This window comes from Triturus cristatus, chromosome 5_1, assembly GCF_964204655.1.
Source record: "Triturus cristatus chromosome 5_1, aTriCri1.1, whole genome shotgun sequence".
Classification (NCBI taxonomy): Eukaryota; Metazoa; Chordata; class Amphibia; order Caudata; family Salamandridae; genus Triturus; species Triturus cristatus.
In genome coordinates, this window is record NC_140587.1 from 462,913,979 (window position 1) to 462,937,205 (window position 23,227).

A 23,227-nucleotide genomic window follows, 5' to 3' on the forward strand; every position below is an offset into this window, starting at 1 on the left:
GGGGTGGCAGAGTGGGCTAAAGAACGGTGATGGATTAAACCCAGATCAGTTGACTGGGGGTGAGTGCTTGCAATGTTCAACACTCCGTCCATCATTTCCTTTGGTTTTTGCATCGTCATAATTTGACATGCATACTAACAGATATAGAGAAGAAGTTTATAGATCAAGTGAAAGATAGCCTTATGCAACTAACAGTAAAACTTAACAGTAGAGAAGGAACATTTGAATGGACCAAGGAAGCACACTAGGTGAAAGGGAGTTATGGTCCACTAGCTTTAGATTTTGAACAACGAGGAAAGCTCTGCATCAGACAGGTGCAGACGTACAATGATAAGGTCTTTGTGGTACAAAGTGTGTGTGATCACATTTTCACAATTGAAGCCACCGCGAGTACATTCTTGCAAGATGTGGTGCAAGTGGTGCCAAATGTGTATTTTGGGTATGGGAAAAATGCCTGTGTGAGACTGCCACTGAATTGGTATGGTACATGTTATGTGGCTGTTGTCTTCCCCAAGATTTATCACGTGGAGGATTTGGGACCCTTGGAAGGTGGATCACATCATAGAGAGAAGCGAGGTGCAAGTGCAAGGGAAATTGTTGGAGACGTATTTGGACCAATGATACCAAGTTTGGGAGTGGTTCTAAATAATATTAAGATTAGAAGATTGTCAACTATTGTGGATAAGCGGTCAGCGAATATAGCTCAGTCTTTGTTACTTGTAGATGGAGAGATGGTGTCAATAAGAACTATGGTGATGCAGAACCGCCTTGCCTTAGATGTGTTTTATTAGCCAAAGCGGGCAGAGTCTGTAAAGTGTTGAGGGTCCAACAGTACTGTACTTATATACAGGACAACAGCACAGACCTGAGGAAGTATAGTAACATCACTGAGATTCACCATCAGGTGCATGATTTGGCCACAGAGGGTGTCTGCGTCAAGGTTGGAAAAGGTTTTGGAAAGATTGGAAGTTGGCTTGCCAACCTTGGTAAGGGAATCCTTGGTAAAATGTTGAAGCCCATCATCATAGTGGTGGTTTGTGTGGTCATTTTGTTGGGATTGGTAAAGGCTTACAAGTGGCACAAGGCAGGACAGGCTGAGAGATCTCTTAGGGAAAGTGAGAGGAGAATGGAGAGGCTGCTGGACAGTCACTATGAGAATCTCAAGAGCCTAGAAAAGTTTTGAAAGGAAAGACTGGCTACAACTTCTGTTTAGGTCAGTTCTTTCTACAGGGAGTTGGGATTGATTGGGATTACACTTATCAGAGGATAGGACTGATGGAGCGCGATGGTGCTCTTTCATTTGCAGGGGTACATCATAATTATGAGTAGTCTGCACCTACATTTATTCTGTGTTGTGTTAAAATTTGGTTATTAGAATGTACTCCCCGACTACTCTCGTAATGAGGAAAACAATTTCATGTGCATGTTGGGTTTCTTCTGTTCTCACGTTTCTGTTGCAGGTGGGAGAAGTCATCTTTGTTAGTTAGAATAACACCTTTTGTTTTAGGAATTAGGTTTGGAGAGAAGATACTTTTAAGCAAAGAATGCTGATAATTGGAAGACGGTGTTCTTTCTCACTGGAGGACGCATGGGAATCAAGGTCATCGAGCCAGGAGCTGGGAGTCTCAAAACTAAATGGAAAATCACCTATGAAAAAGCCAGCAGGATCAGGTGATCCAGATGCAAGCTGTGGGCGTGTACTGTGATTTGAGTTTTGAATTATGGATAGTGCCCCGGAGGTTGAATCAGGAGAAAAGGGGAGGCGATCGATGGAGAGGGAAGGAGCATCTACTTGTGCACTTCTTCACGCGCTGACGCCTTTTCTTGATCTTTCCTGGGAACTGCTAAGTAGGGATGTCACTTATCAACCCCAAATGAAGAGGGAACTTGATGTAGGGGCAATCATTGTCTGCGTTCTGGAATTTGTCATTCTTTTCATGCTCCAGCGTTTCAATCTTGCTCGTAGGTTTGGATTTGTATTAGTTCCCATGTACTTCTACAACCTCGTCTTGAGGTGTCTGTATGTCCAGTTATTTTTGGCTTTGCAATAAACCCACTATCTTGGAATTCAAGAGTTTGCGATTCTACAGTGCCATGTCCCTTTAAAGTTGTTAGTTTGCCTTAAATGAGTGATTTCTCCCCTCCACATGTCTCAGCAGGTAATAACGGTCCATTAACCACGGGTTCCAGAGTAAATTGGTAGAGAGGAACCCGGCCTTATCAGCACCCAGAATTTGCTGAAAGTTCACAATGAACATGTCGATTCTGGCTCCCTGTTTTTTTTGTTGACACATCTGGGCCGGATCCTGTAGCCGCCTGTGGTGCTTGGATGTTAATAAAAGCATATGTCTCATAATCCAACTGTCAAATTCCGGGGCAGTTCTAGTCATGATATATCCGCTCTGCGCACCCGATGCCTTTTAGTAATTTTTCGACACATTTTACATTTAGAAAATGTCAAACATCTGACCTACGTACCCTGGGAAATAGTGGCCACAACATCGCCACTTTGACTATCGTTGTTTAGCATAAATGACGATATTACCATGGCAAAGAGTCGTTTAAGTAAGGATGCAGTTTAGATGGTTTTGGGAAGTGCAAATCAATAGAAATGTAAAGAAATTAAGGACAAAACAAATTAGGTGTAGTATAACAAACAGATCTTAGATTCCAATTTGAGACAAAATGTTCTACTTGCGTTTTTCGAATGCACCTCAATGGGTATTGGTTTATTGGCACTATTTAATCCTCGGTTTTGTTGACTACATATTTAAATTCCAGAGTAGACCACTTTTCACCATTTACATACAAACAAGTGTTTCTCCTTGCACGCGATTGTGAAGTAGATGCACATAATCGGGCAGAAGACATAGGCCTGCATGTGGACTGTTTCAGAATGGAGCACTGAGAAAGGCGACAGTGCTTTGTTAAACTTATATTAGATAACCACAGAGATATATTCTCATGCTCACACTATTACTTAATGCTTATTTACTCCATTTTTCCTGCTTTACAGAGACTTTCATTGCTCATCTATGCGGAAAATGCCCTGAAGTGCATCCGGGCTGCCAAAAGATGCTTTAGAAAGTACAAAAAATACCCAGGCGTGTCTCCCTGAAAAGTCACAAGTTCTGTCTATGGAAGGGGAAGGCATTTCACGACACCATTTTAATGAGGAGAAAGCAACATCACGCTCCTTGAACAGCCACGTTTGACTGGTCTGAGTGGTGTTCAAGCTAAACAACTCCACAAACAATTTGGAGAATGCATTAATCTGTTGTTTTGGCAGCAATCCTTGATGACCTTGGGAGGAGCCAGGGACATGGAGTGCCAGGCAAATGTTTCAGAGGCCAATTCCACCGTACTCTCAGGGGAAAAGTTGATGATTGGTGAAGGACCCCGAGTATAGAGTTTCCAAACTTTCCTGCAAGCCCTGCTCCCTTTGCTGTCCCCCCTATAAAAATAAATAGTCCTAGTGACACTAGCATGGATCTGCAATACCAGAGTCATGGTAACTATTTTACCATTATTGCATGTAAGTGGTATCAACTGTTCAGGTTCCTGAATGCCTGGACTTATACCAGGATTAAGGTCGTCCTCTGTGAGTAGCTAGGTACCCACCTCCAGTGTTAAGGTCAAAGCACTCACTCAGAGTCACTATTGCTGGAGTATCTTTATGTCTGATCCATACTGTAAGTGAATACATTTCTGCTGGAAAGCCTATGAACACCGTCCTGCTGTCCTATTGCATGAAGACTTACCTGAAAGACAATACATATTATTTGGCATGAGTGAATGCTCACCTCAAGGAATAATTACAAACCGTGGCAGGATAAACCCTAAAAGTCAATAAAATAACCTAAACTTACCCTTCACGCTGCAGACAGGCTTATCTTATGGCAATGTGCATAACTTTTATGCAGTGCCTAAATAAGAATAGAATTCAATTTCAAGAACAAGTTATTTTCTGCAAAGGTTGAATGTGAAAACGTTTTGAGGGAACACACAATAAAGGCACAGTAACCACAATGAAATCGGCTTTTCTGGATGTTAAGATATTTTATATCAATTTCATCATTTATATTTACCCACACATAAGGAATTTTGTTGCATACACGGCTGCCAACAACGTGAACATTAAAGTGAGTTGTGATCAAGTGACATGCTGTGATCAGTGACACAATAAGTGCGTTATATGTACAAGGTGGTTAAAATATATACACGTTTCGAAGAGGCCAGGCTAAACACCAACACAATGACATACAATTTGACACACCCCGTAGTGGAGCACAGGTTAGATACACCAATCACATTTGTCCTGGTGAAAGATTTTGCCTTCTGACTTTAGGCATTACCATAGAGGAGCATGGGTTGACTACGCCAATCAAATGGGTCCTGGCCAAAGGTTTTACCTTCTGATTTTAGTCTTTTGATCCCAATACACCACAGGAGTACACTTCAAAACCCCCATGACCCCCCATGATCTTAGGGGAGCAACTCAGAGTCACAGGGTGGCAGGCAGAGGACAACAGGAGGGTTCAGTCCAGGTCCAGGTTCCACTGGTCAAATGGACAGTTGCAGGAAAAGGCCTTTTGCAGCTTGCTGTGGGCCTGTTGCTCGAACCGGAGGTCAGCCTTAGGACCATTGGAGTCCAATTCTTTTTTCTGGGTGGAAGAGGGAGAACATGTTCAGTCCTTTAGGCTTTTCTCAGGTCTCAGACAGTAGGTTCAGCATCTTCTGATCTTACACAGGTTCAGGAGTGTTCTGAAGTGGGTGACTGAAGATGCCATATTTATGCATGAGTTAGTGAGTGATAATGACCCCTGGGGATGCGTCAGCCAATACAATAAATGACCGGGTCTAACCGCAGTCTTGTGCATTTTCAAGAAGACCAAAATCTTCACCACATTAAGGGCCCGACTATGATGCATTTAGGAAGGGAAACAATCTTTACAACGCAGTCATTAGATCGTACTATCATTACATAGCAATCATTACATCGCAACATCCTTTACATCGCATGTCATTACAATGCAGCCATTACATCGCATGTCACTACAACGCATGTCATTACAATGCATGTCACTACAACGCAGGCATTACATCGCAAGTCATTACAGTGCATACAATTACAACGCATAGTACCCTTACACTATCCAACACTTACCCTACTGTTGCACTCACTGGAGTTAGAATAGTAATTACCCCTATACTATCCAACACTTACCTTAAATGCGATGTAATGGTATGCATTGCAATGGTATGCGTTGTAAAGGTATAATGCAATGTAATGGAATGCGTTGTAAAGGTAGTTTCTGAAAATGCGATGTTTTGGCATGCGGTGTAAAAGAATGCATTGTAAAGGATGTTGCGATATAAAAACTGCATTGTAAAGGCATGCATTGTAAATGTATGCGTTGTAACATCATACATTTGTTTAGGAAGGCCTCATGACTGCATTTGCTCCGTCCGAATCAGATCAGGAATATGTATTTCTGATCGAATTGGAATGGTTTCAGACTGACCGATTACGATGCGAGATAGGTGTTAGGAATATCCCAATCCGAACCCAACGACATTTGGAATGACCGAGCCGTACAAAGAAGAATCGTATGTCTCTACGGGCCGCGTTTCCGAGCGACCGATTACGATGCTGGATTCAGACAGCCCTTTCGAATTGTGCCATCCGACCTGAATCGTCAGTCAGAATCAGACTTTGGGGGTTTTAGCGGGGCCCCTGCACCCAGAGCCTACGCAATTGGGCCCATGGGGGTACTCATGGGTCCCCCTTTACCAGCCATGCACAGTGTGGCAAGCACCAGGGGGTGCCCGCCACAGTGTGCCTGATTTTCCCCAGCCACCCCTTTCTTCAATGGGAGCCTATGCATTCAGTCAGAACATAGGCTCTCATTTAAGTCAATGGGAGTGTGACCCATTTGTATCTGGAAGCATCCGGATGCATCGTAATTTGACGGTCATACTCTCCCGATCCTAGTCGGTTGAAAACCATTCCCAAACCGTTTCGGTGGGAATGCTTTCCTAACCGCATCATAAACAGCCCCTAAACGTGGGCACTGAGGCCTGGAGGTGTGTGTGTGAGGGGTATACTATGGTAATCCTAGTGTCCTCCTACATCTAACACTAAAACCATGTTTTAGGCATCCCTGTACCCCCAACAAACTCAGAGGCAGAAGTCTTAAGTCAAACCTGAGATTTCGGCAACCGGACAGTGGATACACACGCACTGTTTTGGCATTCTGTTTTAATCCTTAGAAGTACTCCTAAATGTCATATGAAAAACCCCAGTAGGATCTCTCACTGTGATGTCAACAAGCCAGTCTTGCTCGAGGGACAAAAAAAGGGTGCAGGGCTGGGTGTAAGCTACATCTGCCTGTGATAGGATAGCCCTCCTTAAAGATAACCAGGTCGTGGGCCAGTCCACAGGCCATCCTGTTAAGAGCACAGCAACATGTCCCCACACCCAAGGCCTTTTTTTCTCTGTCCTGGGAGCAAGTTCACATCCAATGAAATGCTGGTTAATGGCTGGCAGAAGGGAGAGCAAAATGCAGATTTAGCTTCCAGGAAATTTAGGCAAGGCTAAAGTAACCATTAGAAAGTCTTCTTTCCAAAATATGTATTACAAATTTGAATTCACAAGTGAATTGAGTTGTAATAAATCTCAAACAGTCAAAAAATTAATGTGTAACTATTTCCTAATGTATTGAGCTTAATATTGTATCCCAATGCTTTCCTATGGAACAGCCAAATCTGCAACCTTGAAAATAGCTTTCAGGTGCTAGTTATTGTAAGGACACGTTTAACATTACACTTTTACATGTCATACTTTTAAATGCCATGCACCATGCCTCAATGGATTATATGATTTACTTGGGGTAGCTTATTATTATTTAAACTGTGGTTTAAGGCCTATCAAAAGGAGTTATTTTGTTAGATCGAAATTGCAGTTAAAATCTACACAGCCAAACTACTGGTGGCAGGCCTGCAGTCATATTTATATTGTCACTGTAGTCAATAGCTTAATAGATGCTGCAGTTCACTTGTGACATTTAGCTTGCAGGCCTTAGTACCATATACTAAGGATGTAGAGGTAAGCACAAATAGGGTTCAGCAAAAAGGCAACACATTTTGGGTGACCCTGCAGGAGTGGCACATTTTCAACAATCATCTTGCTTCTCACAACCAGATCATGAATCACCAAATATATGGTGTGCATTCGGCTCATCAACAAACAAACAAAACCAATATATTTAAAACCTCCCCTGAGGACTCTCCACTGACTTATGTAACTTGAGCTTATCCAAACATAGCAATGGAGTGATAGTAGCAGAGAGAAGGAAGCCGAATAGCATAGTGACCATGGGTAAGTTAGGGTGTTTAGGCACGTATAAGGTGAAGTGTCATGTCACAGGAATGGTCATTGATTTGGCATGTCCATGGACACTGATGTTGCTCCAATTAAACTTCTTTTGAAACCAAAGGTGTGGTTTCAATTCCTTGATGGGTCATTGGAAGAGGTAACCACTGGTTTTGCTGTAACCGGAGACCATTAGCAGACTGGGACCTGGTTTTGTGCTGGACTTTGTGGGACATCGACCCTCTAAGACCAAAGTAGCCCCATGCTCGTGGAACAAGGTGTGGCCACAAGAAGACCCCCAATACAGGCTCAGCATTCTTTAGCATCTTCAGCAGCCTGCATCTGTACCATTACATTCATTTCTATGATTGTTCACTTATAGGCCCTGGAACTGGATTGATGATAGCTTTAAGTTCATGGTAACTGTTCAACAGGGCCTTTTTAGTCCCTGATGCTGTGACTGGCTACCTGACAGAGTTGGTCTCCGCAAGAGTGCCCTTATGGTCGTTTTGAAGTTACTGGTTGTGGCATCGAGTGAAAAGCTGTGTTTTATGGTTTCTTTTAAAAAAGCACATCTCCGGAATTCTCCAGCGGATTATCATTGTGCTGCATTTTCTTCTCATGCAACTGTTTTAATACTTCTTAAAGCTTTACACTTGTTCCTCAGAAAATCCTGACTGTTCGGATGCACAGCTACTCAGGACTGAGTTAAGGTTTTACAAACAAGCCGGTTACACAGTGAGATCGCACAACACCACCATATAATAAAACACTTTCCTCATAGCTTTCTAAAAACCATACACTAATTGAGTAATTATATTTGTACATTCTAGAAACTGCAAACGCTTAAAAGCAGGAGTTCAGCTAGCACAACTGTTCGTGATACAGTCCATGGTCAAACTATTTCTCTACAATTTACACTGAAGAAGCAATGTGTGTGATTGGTTTCACCAGCTTTCACTAGATAAACTTCACTAACTGAATTCCTTGTTATAGTAGAATAAGAGTTGAAAGGGACTCTGTGTGCAGCCATAGCAATGAGAATTGAGTGATATTTTCTGCTTTTATTTGCATGTATAGACATGTACTGACAATATTAACAGGCCCAGCTCTCCTGTGCTGCTGCACTGCTCTGATGCTTCCTTTGTTCCGAGTGCTTTCTCCTTCTTTTTCCCAGTTTTTTACTGTTTTCTTCTTTCTTTTGCCCTGTACTTCTGAGTGCCTTCTCCTGCTTTTGCCTAATTTTTTACTGCTTTCTCCTTCCTTTCCCCCTGCTTTTCCTGAGTGCTCTATCCTGTTTTATTACTTTGCATTTTACTGCTTCCTTTATTATTCATTGCTTTCTCCTTCCTTTCTCCCTTTTTTTCTGAGTACTTTTCCTGCTTTTACTGCTTTCTCCTTCCTCTCCCCATTTTTCAGAGTGCTTTCTCCTGCTTTTCACTAATTTTTTTTTTATTGTTTTCTCCTTCCTTCCCCCCCATTTTGCAGAATGCTTTCTCCTACTTTCCCTCATTTTTTTACTGCTTTCTCCTTCCTTTTCCCCATGTTTCTAATTATTTGTTTCTGCTTTTCTCTTGTTTTTCACCGGTTCTCCTTGTTTTTTTCCTCATTTGATGTTCCCACCTGCAGCCTGTTTTCCCACCTCACGCCTAACCCCACGCACCACCGTCCTCCCTCTTACTTAATGGAGGCCACAGTGCGACCCTGTTGAGTAGGCCCTTTGCCCAGCTCTCCCGTGCTGCTGCACCGCTCGTCTTCCTCCCCGTTTTTTTGAGAGATTTCTCCTGCTTTTGCCATGTTTTTTACTGCTTTCGCCTTCCTTTCCCCTAATGTTTGAGTGCTTTCTCCTGCTTTTGCCTTGTTTTTTATACTGCTTTCTCCTTTATCTCTCCTGTTTTTCTGTGTTTTTCTCCTGCTTTTGCCAAATATTTCACTGTCTTTTCTGTCCTTCCCCCAGTTTTCTGAGTGCTTGTTTTTTCCTTATTTTCCCTGCTTTCTTTGTGAAGCAGCTAACCAACTCCAGTGCCTTGAGATCCTCACAGGTGAATTGCTGCATTTTATAAATCCTGATTGATTGGTTGATTGAAATTTCCGGACTATAATGTAGTGACTAATGCACTTAATCCAAAAGTGCTATATAGATGCTGAAGCATGTCAACACGGCTTACATTGATGGATATAGTTTACATGCCTGTTCTGTTTTTACCCAGTACTAGAAACGCAATAAAGCTTATTTTCCCACTCAGACAATTTTAATTTCAGGATTAGAAATAGAATAGGACTAGAATACAAAGCTGAAACCGAGTTTGAGAATTAGATGTAATAGGGGAGAGCAGAGCAAAGCACAAAATGGAAGAGTTAGACGTGTCAGCCTAAGGGTGGTCTTCCCCAAACATTTTGCCTACTTTCCTACCATTTGCAGAAATTTATTTTTGTTTGGGTTTAGGGCCCTGTGTACTTTACCACTGCAAAAAAGTGATAAAGTGCTCATTATTAACAGCTAGAGCGGTCAATCTCAAAGGTGGGGAACCGGGTTGGAGTCTCGACAGGGACGCTCAACATCCTATAATTCTGGGAAAATCACTTAATCTCCCCATCCCTAACAAAATGAATATGTCCATCTGTAACGCAACTGGTGCTCATGTAAAGCACTCCGATACCTTTGGGTCGAGTTTCTGCTATATTAAATCTCTCCATAAATGATCTATACCTGACTGACACATTGAATTTACTTACAAGTCCCTAGTAAACTGGTACAGCATGTACCCAGGGCCTATAAATTAAATGATACTAGTGGGCCTGCAGTACTTGTTGTTGAAACCCACTTACGTAGCCTTTTAAAACATTTCTTAGCACTGCCATTGAAGTCTGCATTCTGTTTAAACTGTCAATTCGAGGTGGCAAACTAAACATTTTGCCTGGCCTAAACCTTCACTCCCTTTTTAATGCATACAAGTCAGTATATTTAATAAGTTAGACATGTATTTTTGAGGTTTGCATGTCCTGGTAGTAAAAAGCTCCCAAATGGGTTTTTCACTACTATGAAGCCTACTTCCTCTATTGGATTACATTGGGTTAACTTATTAAATGTAATAAATGGTAACTTTTGTTTGGAAACAGGTAGAAATATCATGCTTAGTCTTTAAAGCATTGTAATTGAAAGTTGTCTTTAAATGGTAAAGTCACATCCAAGTCAAAATTCTATAAATGCAACTTTTATAAAGTTGTCATTTTATGGTCCTAACTATTTGGTGTTAGTAACCTGGTCACATGGTTGTCAGAGTGCCAGTAGGCCTTTGTGTATTGCTTCCAGACAGTGATACAAATAATTTCAAATGAGCTATTTTAGCACACTCACAAAGACCTTTACACTAGCCTTTTGTCACCCTGCACCTCTTGAGGCCTGGGCATGGAGGAATGAAATTGCAGAATTAACAGTCGGGGGAAATCTCTAGAAGATTCTTCCACTCCAAAGCTGGCACCAGGTATAAATATAGGACCCCGAGACCCACTCTTCAGGTTACTCCTGGACCTTTGGAGTACACTAAGAAGACGTGTCCTGTACTTCAGAGGACTGCCCAGTTGTTTGAGGCCTGCTTGGTACCACACAGGACTGCCCTGCTGCTAAAAAGGACTTCTCTGCTGCTTGAATCTTGCCTTGTACCCTCGGAAGACTGGCCTGCTGCTTGAGGACTGCCTTGCTGCCTGAACCCAGGACTACCTGAGTGACTCCAAGTGCTAGTTGTCTGGTCTCCTGTTTTGTCTACAGGGAATAGAAAAACCCTGCACCTGGAACCTGCCTTAAGTGAATCCTACCCGCCAAGTGGTGTCCACCCAGTTCTGCACCCTTGGAAGTGGTGGTAAAAGTGGTCAAACAACCAAAAAACAAAGTTTGGGACTTTTCAGCCTAAATGTGCTCTAAAAGGCAACAGAAGAAAGATCTTTACCTGCTCGCCGATTAGCTCAAGGTGCATTGTCGGTCAGCCTGACTTTGTTGTAGCTCTTGCTACCTTCTTCCCTCCAGCAGGATATACTGGTCAGCCACTTCTCACAGAATGGGCAATACAACCTCATGGTGCCCTCATTGGCTACAGCCTGAAACTTCATCACGCCTAAGTTTTTTTACTTTAAAAAAGTGACAAAGACCGAAAGTAGAAATCTTCACAACTATTCACCGATGAATTTTACCTTCTCAGACATTTTTCTTTAAAATTTCTTTTAAGTACAAGGGTAAGCCGAGACCAGGGCCCAATCCACTTTGTGTATCCAAACCGTGTTCCATAGTGGTTTGCCATTACTTTCAACTTTACCCCAGTGTCAAACTACTTGATGCCTGCAGTTGGTGCTTTCATCTTTTAGGTGCTAGTTTTCACTGAAGATTTGAAAAATTCTTAACTTCAGTTTTATTGAATGCATTTTTGCCATTTTGGTGACAAACCATTTTTCTCTATTTTTATGAATTGGTGTGGATTTTTTCTTGGGTTATATTTTTACTTCATTACTGGTTGTGAGACACAAATACTTAACAGTGTCTCATAGTGAAGCTTTCCTTACTGCTTTCGTGCCATGCTACCTGAGGGTTAAGCAACAGTTAATTTAGTGACTTTTGCGGTTCACCCTGACAGGGACTGTGGTTTCAACCCCTTAAAAAAAATTTTTTTTAAAAAATGTCCTACATGAAGTCTAGATGAAAATGTTGACAGACTCCAGCACTTCTGACAGCTACACTAGCCGGCTCTAGGGCAGTGCAACTGGTGCCACTGCTACCGGGTGCTGACTCTAGGAGGGGCGCTGTGTTTGTACGTTTTTATTGTTTTAAAACCACCTGCTGCTGCATTGCTGGCCTCTGCAATTTTCATACAAAAATAAAAATGTCAAGATAACTCGGTGATTAATGTTCTTCCTGGAGAGAGGAGTTTTGTCAAGTGGAATTTTAACTTATTTTATGGTAGCACAGGCGGCTAATGTGCCTGCTGCAATGAATATGTACCATGCACATCACAAAGTGCATATAGTTTAATTAGGTCAGTGCTTTTGTCCGAGAGATCCTTTTGTTACTAGCAGTTTAGATGTTAAAATCCTAACATGGAACAGTGAGATAATAACTGTCATCAAAGAGCTGCATGCAAACTGCAAGGTATAGATTAGAGCATTATGAAGTTTTCCTCTGTCTTTCATTATTCTAATGTTTCAAAAAGGGTTTGTTTCTGAAAAAGAAAAATCCTTATTATTAAATGTAACCCCAACCATGGGGTTATGTTTTAAATCCTGAGTCCATGCTTCTCCAGACCAAGCACTTTTAAACTAGATTGTCTACCAGTATGGATAACATGCAACTCCTACACCTTGTAGTCCTCTGTTTAATGTAACATTTCCCATACACTGATTTGCACACCTAGGATTGATTATCTCTGTGTAGTGTTTGTGCTGTAAAGTGCTATGACACCCTACACTAGTAGAAGTATTGCTAATGATTACACCTGAGAGAGAGTGGTTATGGAGACTTGAGGGGGAACTGTTAAAGGGTAGTAGTGACGTAGTAGTGACGGAGTCTGTGGGGAGCACCCGTGGGAGGCGCCAACAAACATTGTCACACAGGGCTAAAGCCTTGCCCTGCCTCCTCCTTCTTTCCTCAAGCAGATGTGAATTCCCAATCAAGAATTGTCCCAATGAGGAGCATGCCAATGAAAAGTGGGTGGTTCAATGCTCTCTTAATATCTTTTTCTCTGACTAGTTATGCTTTTCACTACACTTAGAAAGAGCTAGGAATAGGAACATGTGCCCATTCGGAGATGCACAATGAAACTTTTCCCATGGGGATCACAAAGGAGGAAGAAGTGTCCTTCAGACCGCTACATGCCTAGAGAACACTGAAAAAGGGGGTCCACCTGGTCAGTAACAGTTAGAGTTTCAGGGGACTATGCTCAACCACCATCACAGCATCAGCCTTGCCACACCCAGGGTGCACCCTATCATCCAAAAGCAGCTGATGAGGTGCATTACGCCCCGGACACTGATGAGGCTTAATGGTGTGCCCTTCCCCACCCAACCCCTTGTGCCCTGGAGTTAGACCAGGAGCTCTTCAGGCAGGTAAGTGGCGGGACAAACTGACATTCTTCAGGCCATATATCACTTCGCTATGATGTTTTCTGTGACCTGCAGGATGTGCAGCCTGCCCACCACCATGACATGATCTGCCTCCTGGACTGCTTCCATGTCCTTCACAGGCCACCCTATTCATCTTCTCCTGCAATCTCGGTCAGTCTCCACATGTCACCATAATAGTATATGCTCCTGTGCGTCTTCCCCCTTAGCAGGTTCCTGTCCCTTCGCCTGCAATGAATATTCTGTACCCGGGAAAGTGGTAGAAGTCTCACTGCTGTCAGATAACTACATGAACAGAGAAAAGTAGGCACTTCCCTGTTCAGACATAGAGAATAGCTCTTTCTTGGAGATCAATTTGTGTTTGCTAGTTGGAATTGTTTGAGTTTAAATATATTCTTGGGCGTGTTTTTGTGATGAATATTTTCATTTGAATTCTCATCCCTCAAAGTTGCCGATTCCTCATTGGGCCCAGGCAATATTTTTGGTTTTATTATTCATGTAGTCTCGCTGCCCCACCTCATTCCCACATCTCAAATTTAGGAAGGATGCACCAATACCCAAGTATTTGTGTATTTATTTTCGACACATTTTCCTTTATCCGTGTTGTTGTTGTGCATCGTCTGTAAGTGCATCTGTTGATGTTACTGTGACTGGCATCATCATTGTTGCTTGCCTCTCTTTCGTACATTTGATACATTCTCTTTGTACATTTGTTACATTTTTCATATTATACTGCACATATTAACATGCGTAGATGCAAGTGCACAAGAGATGATGGATATCATAAATGATAGAGTGATCTGTTTTATTATGAAATGGAGTGCAAAGTCACATATTTACATGGTTGGAATATATACACATCCGTGAAGAGGAGGAGTATGTGAGGGCAATTCTAGTGAGTGCATGAGAGGGTTATGGAGGTTGGGCCTGAGATCCAAGGGGGTTCAAATCCCTGCCACAAGAATAAAACAACATTTTGGGCCAGGTTGTGCAGTTGAAACTGGTAGATTTGTGGTGTTTAAGAGTCCTGCAGGTACTTCTGTACCCTTTGGCATGTCACGATCTTGCTGGATTGATTAGGATCTGTGAAGCGAGGACCCAAAGTGGTTTGCATGATATCATCATTCCACTCAGTATGCTCCAGCCTCACCAATCCAAGACATCTGTGGTGCAACTTAGAGACATTCTTATTGAGTGACTTATGTTTCTCCATGAGCCGATTGTGCCTCTCCATCACACTTGGCTGTTACTGTAGATGAGTGCTTAATATTCTCAAATAGGGTTCATGGAGTTGTTCATTCCATACCACAGAGAATCTTGCTGTCCAAAGATGGTATCAGTCCTTGTTACCTGCACAATGGTCTTTAAGGGGCTCCTAATCTTTGTAGCATGTTGAAGCATTCATGGTCTCAGTCCTTGAGTTTGAGGAATTGTAATCTGGAATACTTCCCAATAATCGAGGCTAGTTATGTTCAGTGACATAGTTAAACCTGCGTAGGGATAACAATGTCCTTGTCCTCTGCCATGTTGTGGACCACCTCAGTCCGGCATTGCAGTTCATTCTGACATAACTGGCATGGTTTAACTTAAGTAGTAAACATAATACATAGACACAGACTTGTTAAAGCAGCAATACATGTTAGACGGTCTGCTGCATCTGCAGTGGATTCAATTATATCAGATATTGTGCATAATGAGTAATATTGTGTCAGCAGAATTTCACTAATCTAAAGAATGACATGCAATACCATTCAGGGGTCCTCTGTCTTGTGCTCATGGTTCAACATTTACATGCTCACATTGGAAGGCAAACTAGCACATCATCAGGCACGTTTACAAATGTAGGTTAGGGACACCCAAATCCATGTCCATCTGAACGGGAATTCTGGCATCAACAAGAAATCTACACCACACATTCCAATCAGAGAGATAAAAAATGTTTCTGACAGCATGTAGCATAAACAGATGTCTTGCTACTAAGGGTGTCCGACCATGACAAACCTAATTTTGAATGACTTAATGCTCTGGGGTGCCCTCGCCTAGCTGTAATAAAAAACATGTATTAAGTGGAGTGGACGAGGGCCTTAGTGATGGGACAGCTCAACTACAGTAATGAAGTCTACAAAAGCACTTCAAAAATAACTCACCGGTAGACAGCAAAGATTACATAAATTATGTGGGGTACTCTGCCTGCTCAGCTCAGTTTACTTCTCAGGGAGAGAGCTCACTGGAATAGAAGATCAAGAAAAGACTTCTTTTTCTGCATCCTGGACGAAATCTCATCATCCTGATTGAGAACTATGGTGAAAACTTTCTTTATTCTCTGAGGCAGAGGAGCAGTTTCCAGGGCAGTTAGCATTTTCTAACTAAAGAGGACAACAGGGTTATCTCTAGGAGAGCCCCTGTGCCTACTGGAACTCCTCCCTAAGGCTGGAGAGTAAAGAAGGTCCAGAGACGAATGATGCTGTGTCTTCCTTGAAGAAAGCCAATTACACCACTAGCAACTCCACCTTTCTTCAGCCAGCCTAGAAGAAATTCCCATCCTGTGTCTGGGGAGTGGAGAAAACCCTGCAGAATAATGGAGTAGGAGCTGCTGCGAGCCTTTCCTCAATCTGAACCCACTGACTGGTACCTAAACGGGTTTGTCTGAAAGTTTGCAGGCTTTTGGAGCTTCAACAAAAAAGTTATAAAATCATTTCTAATAGTTGCGAGTTCGATTCTGGATGACGGTGACAAAGTGCCAGAGCTGCCAAAACATGATGCAGCCTTCCATGCTACATTTTGAAGGGGTGTCCCACTCTAAGCCCTGGACTGTAAATTCAAGGTTTCTGTGAGATGACAAAGAAAGCGAGCTATACATTGAAGAGCTTGGCATCAACAGCGAGGTTTATGGCGTGATTGGGTAGGTGTTCCTGGAGGGTCTTGGTCTAGTTTTCTTCGAATATTTTGCCTCAATGTCTTGATGGTGCTTACGCTTTTTCTGGTGGGGGTGCTTGGTGGGCGGGTATCTTGAAAGGTATGATATAGTGATGGTGATGCTGTTGTTGGAGGAGAAAATAGGGTCTAGGGTGTAGTCTGTTGTGTGGATTGGTCCTTGGGCAAGCTGGTTAAGTCCGAGATTGCAGAGGCTGTCGAGGAACGCCATTAAATTAGGGTCTGAGGTGTCTTCCAGGTGAAAATTAAGGTCCCAGAGGAGACTGTAGTTGGTTGATCTGATGGGGAGGGGAGCGATGTGGTTTCAGAATTCCATTTGGGGGCTGGGGCACGGTAGGTGAGGGTTTTCTGAAGGGTGGTGTTGCAGTCTGTTGCTATTTTGAAGTGGAGGTGTTCGCGATATAAATCTTCCTCCATTCCATTCCATTCCCTGAGGTTGGTGTATGAGTGCATTGAGGTGGTGCAGTCAATTGTGTTTTTGTAGATGATTGGGAGTCCTCTACCTAGTTTGTGGGTTTGGTCCTGGTGAATGATTTTGTAGGTGGGCTGGATGGCTGCAGTGATCAAGGTTGGAGGCTGGGTTGAGCTATGGTTGGGTCAGGAAGAGAAGGTCAGGTGTGTTGCTGGTGAGGAGGTCCCAGATTTTGGTGGAGTGTTTCCCGAGGGAATGGACATTGAGGAGCATGGCGAACAGTTGGTGTGGGGATGTGGTGGTACTGTGTGTTAGTTGCTTAGAAGTGGTGGCGTTGGAGTCTGAGGTGTTGCAGGTGAAATCACAAAGGGTGCCGAAGAAAGATCCTACCATGGTGCTGGGGGATGCACGGCAGCAGCGTGATTGTTGGTGTGTGTTGTGGAGATCGTGGAGGATGGCAGAGGAGTAGTGACGACATTCTTTCGTGCCGGTGATGGCTGTGGTTGTGGTGTTGTGTTGGATGGTCATGGGGCCAGTTTTCCTGGCACTGGGCGCGGTCCATGCGCAGACAGGCTTGCCTTTGATGCACCAGCAGCGCAGTTGTGCGGTGACCTGCATTAAGTAGGTCCTGGGTTAGGCAGGGCTCCTGTTGTCCGGAATAAAGGCGAGTGGCTAAAACTTGGACAGGAAAACCCATGCAATGGCAGTATCACTCAGTCAAAAGGTGGCACATGGATCAGGCTGGAACACACAGGAACTGTAGACCACTGGCAAGTGGCAAACTAGGTGCCCAGGTGCCTACTCAATAGGTCGCGCTGTGGCCTGCATTAAGTATGTCCTGGAAGGGGGGTGGGGGGGGGGGGGTTCTGTTGTCAGAAAGAATGGCAAGCTAGGTGCCCAGGTGTCTACAGGTGCTGTTTGTGGTAAAATTCTATCACAAACTCATCTACACAACATGAGTGACAGAGCATGAGTGGCTGAGGTTTGTTGTCCCTGTGTGTTTTTGCACTATTTATTAAAGCAAAATGCATCCTCACGTCCGGAGTGGATCTCCGAGGGTAAACTAGAGGTTTCTCACAGAAATCTGCTTACCCAATAGGAAACAGTCTGTGTATGATGCGTGGGAGCATTGCACCAGTGCATATCAAGACTTTGGTCTCTTTCTTCGATAGCTTATCAATACCATTTCATGCAACCCTTTTTTATGGTTCCCTGTGTAGACCCCAGTGGCATAACGCAAAGTGATGCACCCCATAGAATAAGAAGCGAGGCCCCCCCCGAGCCTACCATATCTCAAATATATACATTGGAATTGAGCCCCTCTGGCCAGTTTGGGGGGTCCCTGGCGGGCTCAGGCCCCCTGCTCCTCAGGGCTGCAGGGGACTGCATTACACCCCTTGTAGACACAATCGATATCACTCGTACAATACTCAAACTACTCAAAGTTGGTGTATTCCCAATAATAGACTTAAACTGTCAAGTAGGGCAGAATGCTTCCGTCCCCCAAATTATATAATTGGGAAGACTGCTCCCAGAATTTAATCCTTGGTGATGGTGCAGACTTCCTCAATTCGATGGGTTCTTGGTATGGATAACACAAAATGGCATTGTGAAGGTGTTGATTGGAAACATGCTGTTGATACGCAGCTGCAATCCATCCATTATGGATCTGTGGATTAGCCCTACATGAGCTTATGAGCATCAGCCTCCCATGAGTATACACTTTGACAAGGCCAAACAGGTAATGTAAAAAAAAGATTATTGTTATGCATCACAGGTCACATTCACTCTCAGGACTGTGAGCTGTGCTTCATGCATTTCTTGAAGGCCATGGCACTGTGTTACTTTTCCGGGCTGTGCTTCCATTGTAAGCATTCCTAGAAATTGTTGCAGCCAAGTCTAATTCCTGCAACTACCAGAACCCAGAACCAGGTTGAACCCCTCATGGCTCTCTCAACACATAACAAGTGTGTTCTATGCGTTAAAGCCAGAGGCATCGGACATGCTCTGTGATTTTCTGAGCCTTGAAAGCAAACTCTACCTGCAAGTCCCATGCACAAAAGTGCATATTTTTGTCCATTCAAGCTGGCCCCCATTGTATACATTAGCCGATCTCAATCCCATATAGTTCCCAAACTTCCTTTAAGTAATTCACCGTTTCCTGCAATATAGAGTCCAGCTTTTCATGAATCTTATCTTCAAAGTTCTAGTTCACTTTTCTTCATCATGATCACTATTTTCAATTCTGATTTGTGTCCCATTTTCTTTTTATATTTTTTTTAATGCTTAAGTTATAGCTCAAATCCATTTTTATTATGAGTCTTGATCTGTCATGCTTTCTGGAACTGCAGTCCCAGTACATGGATTACTTTTGGCAGGCTGTTGTGTACCCATAACTACTTCCTTTTTGCCCTCTATTGTATTTTATCCGTTTGGCTTTTTCCACTAATTCAGTGACCCTTTTCAAAGGCACCAGCCTGATTCCCCATATAAATGCGCTTAGTGGTAAGTGGCACAGTGGCTACATGAAAGAGCTGCGGTTTACTATGGCAAGCAATGTGGGAGAAGGAACCTCAGTTATTGCAAATCTTTTGATAGGGATGCAGATGGAAGGGAGAAGAGCTATGAAGTGAGTCAAAAGGAGCCAGAACAAAACTCGGGGTGGGAAAAAAGGAAGAGGGCAGCCTCATGGAGAAGGTGTCAAGTATAAAGCCACACAGATGGGATCACATCATGTTTACGTTAACAGGACATTAGGTACAACCATGATATTCTGTCAGGAAGCATATCAGGAGAAATGGTTATGGTTTTGTGAGTGTAGGGTCGTAATACTGCAAACCTGCTGTCACCGAGTTCATGCCAGAGACAGGAAAGCTATGTAGTGTCTGAAATTCATCCTGTTCCTAAAAATCCAGTACAGTCGCTTAAGAGTCCCAGACGATGACCATTCACTCATTGGGTTTCCAGAGGGGTTAAATATTGCCAGGAAAAGATGTCCCTGCCACAAAGACTAGGCTGTCTCCCTATTGGAGCCGTTCCCATAAGTGGTGGTTAGGATGACGCTACTCAACGTTTTGTGGCAGGAAATACTGTGGTTTGCAACATTTGTTGACTTGCAGAGGAGGATCGAACAAACTATGCTCTTCATGGCTGCTGCCATCTTGGATCTCACAGGGGCAGGAGGTTCCACAAACGTCCACTGACCGAGGGGCAGAGCCTTTCTATAAAAAGGGTCCATACCACGAGACTAACAGCTAACCACTGTGGTACTTTCTCAGAAATGTAACATCATTGGAGGTAGGTGATCTTTCGTGAGGAAATCAAGAGGCGAGCGAGTCCTGGAGTGGCTCATGCAGGTTTACAAGCTTTCAAGGAAAGCCTGCAGAAAATATTGAGAATTCAAGAGGTTCAAGGCTCTGTGATAACTGTCAAGCTCTTTTAGAGAACAGAGTGGGAGTTTGACAATGGTTGACAGAATAGTTTTGAGTGCGCAATTTGGCCAATGACTGAAACGTAGTTTAGTGATTTTTCAAGTGAACACCAGTAAGTGTTGTTAAAAGGAGCACTGGTTTCCAGGGTTTGTGAGGCTTATCAGTGGGCCCTCTTTCTTTAAATAGTTGGCAAGAAAGAGTTTGGAAAACAGAAGTTTCTAAAGACTGTTTTCTTAAGGAACTTAGAACCCAGGAGATTTTAAGAACAATTCGTTTACATCGTCAGGGGGTCTATGAGAATGAAAAATGTCCTAGCTAACGGAAAGTTTCAATTCTATTAAGGACTCGGAGGCGAGGATTATGCCTTCTTTCTTCACTTTAATGCACAGCAGCGAAGATCACAAGAAAAAACTACATTTCCCATGGGACAAAGGGAACATGTAGTCACAACAAGAAAAACATGGTAACAACCAATCACAGCCCATAAGTCCAGTGTCCAATCAGGGATCAGGCTGCCCAACACAGTCCTTCAACAGTGTCCTCTACTCCTCTTTCTGAGCGTGCAGCCAGCCTCTCTCCACTCTTCAGGTCTCCTGTTTGTTGGAATCCGAGCCGGAGGACAAGAGGAAAAAGTTACCGGAGGAATCACTGAGAATTTATCACACAAGAGTCATCCACAGTGCAAAAAGGCAAGCATTAGAATTAACACCCTTACTTACTGTAGTATGGGGAGGGGTCTCCTCCAGGAACACTGGGCGGGATATTCCTCACCTCGGAGTCCTTAATAGAATTGAAACTTTCCGTTACGTTAGCTAGGAAATTTTTCATTCCATGTCAGGACTGGAGGCGAGGATTATGCTGGTTTAAAGCTTGCCCACAACCAAATGAGCCATATTCAGAATCGGTTTGAAATAAAACCGCTTGAATGAAGAGTCTGCCACGTTGAGAATCTCCTCAAGACGCGCTCCTAGACTGAAGGCTTTAGAAGCCATGGCACCCCTAGCGGAGTGTGCCCCAAACTGGGTGAGGTTGATACCGGCTTCCTGCATCACCTAACGAACCCATCTGGCAATTGTGGGAGAAGAAACCACCTTGAAAGGCTTCCGCAGTGAAATGAGAAGCTGCCTCTCTCCTGGGGGATGGAATCTCTTCGTAAGCCTTAAGACAACGAACTACATAAAGCTTCGGGGAATTCGGAAATTGTGGGCAGGAAATTGATCTGGTATGACACTTAGTGCGTCTGACCAACGTAAAGGTTACCCCCTCAGGAGTAAAGATTGTGCTAGAGATGTCCAGAGCCCTACATCGGACACCCGCCTACAAGAAATGAGGCACAGAAGCATTGCCAACTTTGCAGACAATTCTTTCCTGGAGAGATACCTATTCTGCTGCCAGGATAAAAATAGGTTAAGGACTTGATTCACGTCCCAAAGAGCGGAATAACGTGGCTCCGGGGGTAGGGACAGGCGAATGCCCCACAAAAGATGACAAACCAAATGGTGTTCACCCATCGGAGCGCCCTCCACTGGGATGTGGCCAGAAGAGATAGTCGACCGGAAGGTATTAACTGATCTATAAGCTAAACCCTCGGAGGCCAGTTGGGCCAAAAAATTCACAATTTGCACAACGTCCGTGACCAAGGGATCGAAACCCTGTCGCAAACACCAATGGGTCCATCTGTTCCATGCGGATCTGTACCTCTTGACAGTACTGTCATTAGAGATAAAGGACTCAGCCTCTCTCGAAAGGCCAGTAGCTTCCCATCTACTCCGGAAATCCGCCACGCCATGAGCCTCAATGAGTTCGTGGACACTAGAGGATGGGGAGACCTGTCCGGACTCATGAGGAGAGTTGGAAACTGGGGGAGTAGGATTGGAAAATCGCTAGAAAGTTCCAGAAGAACTGGAAACCACACTTGAGACCTCCACAGCGGTGTGATCACCACCAGATCTGCCGCCTGCCTGCGAACCTGCGCAGTTAACCTCGTGATCATTGCAAAGGGTGGGAAGGCGTAGCCCAGTTCCGCACTCCAAGGCTGGAGGAAGGCATCCGTCGCCGCTGCCAGAGGGTCGGGCGCCAGAAGACAAAACGCGGGACCTGGTGAGCCAATCGGGACGCAAACCGATCCACCGAAAAAGGATCCCAAAGGGCGTTCAGCCTCGCAAACAACAACTGGTCCAGGCGCCAGAGACTGGAATCCCGGAAATGGCGAGATTGGAAATCGGCTTCCAGATTGTCTCGGCCCGGGAGAAACTCCGCCGTGACAAACACCTGATTGTCTAGGCAGTACTGCCAAAAACTTGCCGCCAGATCAGAGGGGGCTTTTGACTTGGTGCCCCCCAGATGGTTCACATAGCGGACCGCCGAGATATTGTCCATTTTTAGCAGCACACAACACTGCACTGAATCCCTCATCCAACACCGTACTGCGAAGGACCCCGCTAGAAGCTCCAAACTATTTATGTGCAACTTCTGTTCGTCGGGTGACCACAATCCTTCTGTAGAGAGGTCTCTGCATCTAGCCCCCCAACCGAGCCTGCTGGCGTCCAATTCTAGAACCATGTCTGGGGCGGAACCGAAGATTGCCCTTCTGTTCCACGCCTCCATGTGGTCCAACCACCACTGTATTTCGGACCGTGCCTCGACAGATAAGATGACTTTGTGTGAATACGGATACCCTTGGCGAAGGAAAAATCCTTTGAGGCGTTGCAGAGCCCTGTAATGAAGCGGGCCCGGGAAGATGGCTTGAATGGAAGCGGACAGTTGACCCACCACTCGAGCCAACTAGCGAAGGGAAATCCGCTGTTTGACCAGCACCCGACGTAGTTCGTGGCGAATTTTGGTCACTTTCCTGCTGAGCAGGCTGAGTGTGGAAGTAGTGGGGTCTATGACTAATCCCAAGAATGTAATGCTCTGAGTAGGGCGCAACAGAGACTTCTTCTCGCTGATAACAAACCCTAGATCCTGAAG

General features: G+C 44.1%; 1 protein-coding gene across 9 annotated transcripts in view; it reads right to left on the reverse strand.

Annotated features, from left to right (window-relative positions):
- The window catches only part of SLC26A7 (solute carrier family 26 member 7), a 566,650-nt gene that overhangs the window by 422,558 nt on the left and 120,865 nt on the right, over positions 1 to 23,227 (reverse strand). The gene's annotated exons all lie outside the window — the stretch shown is intronic.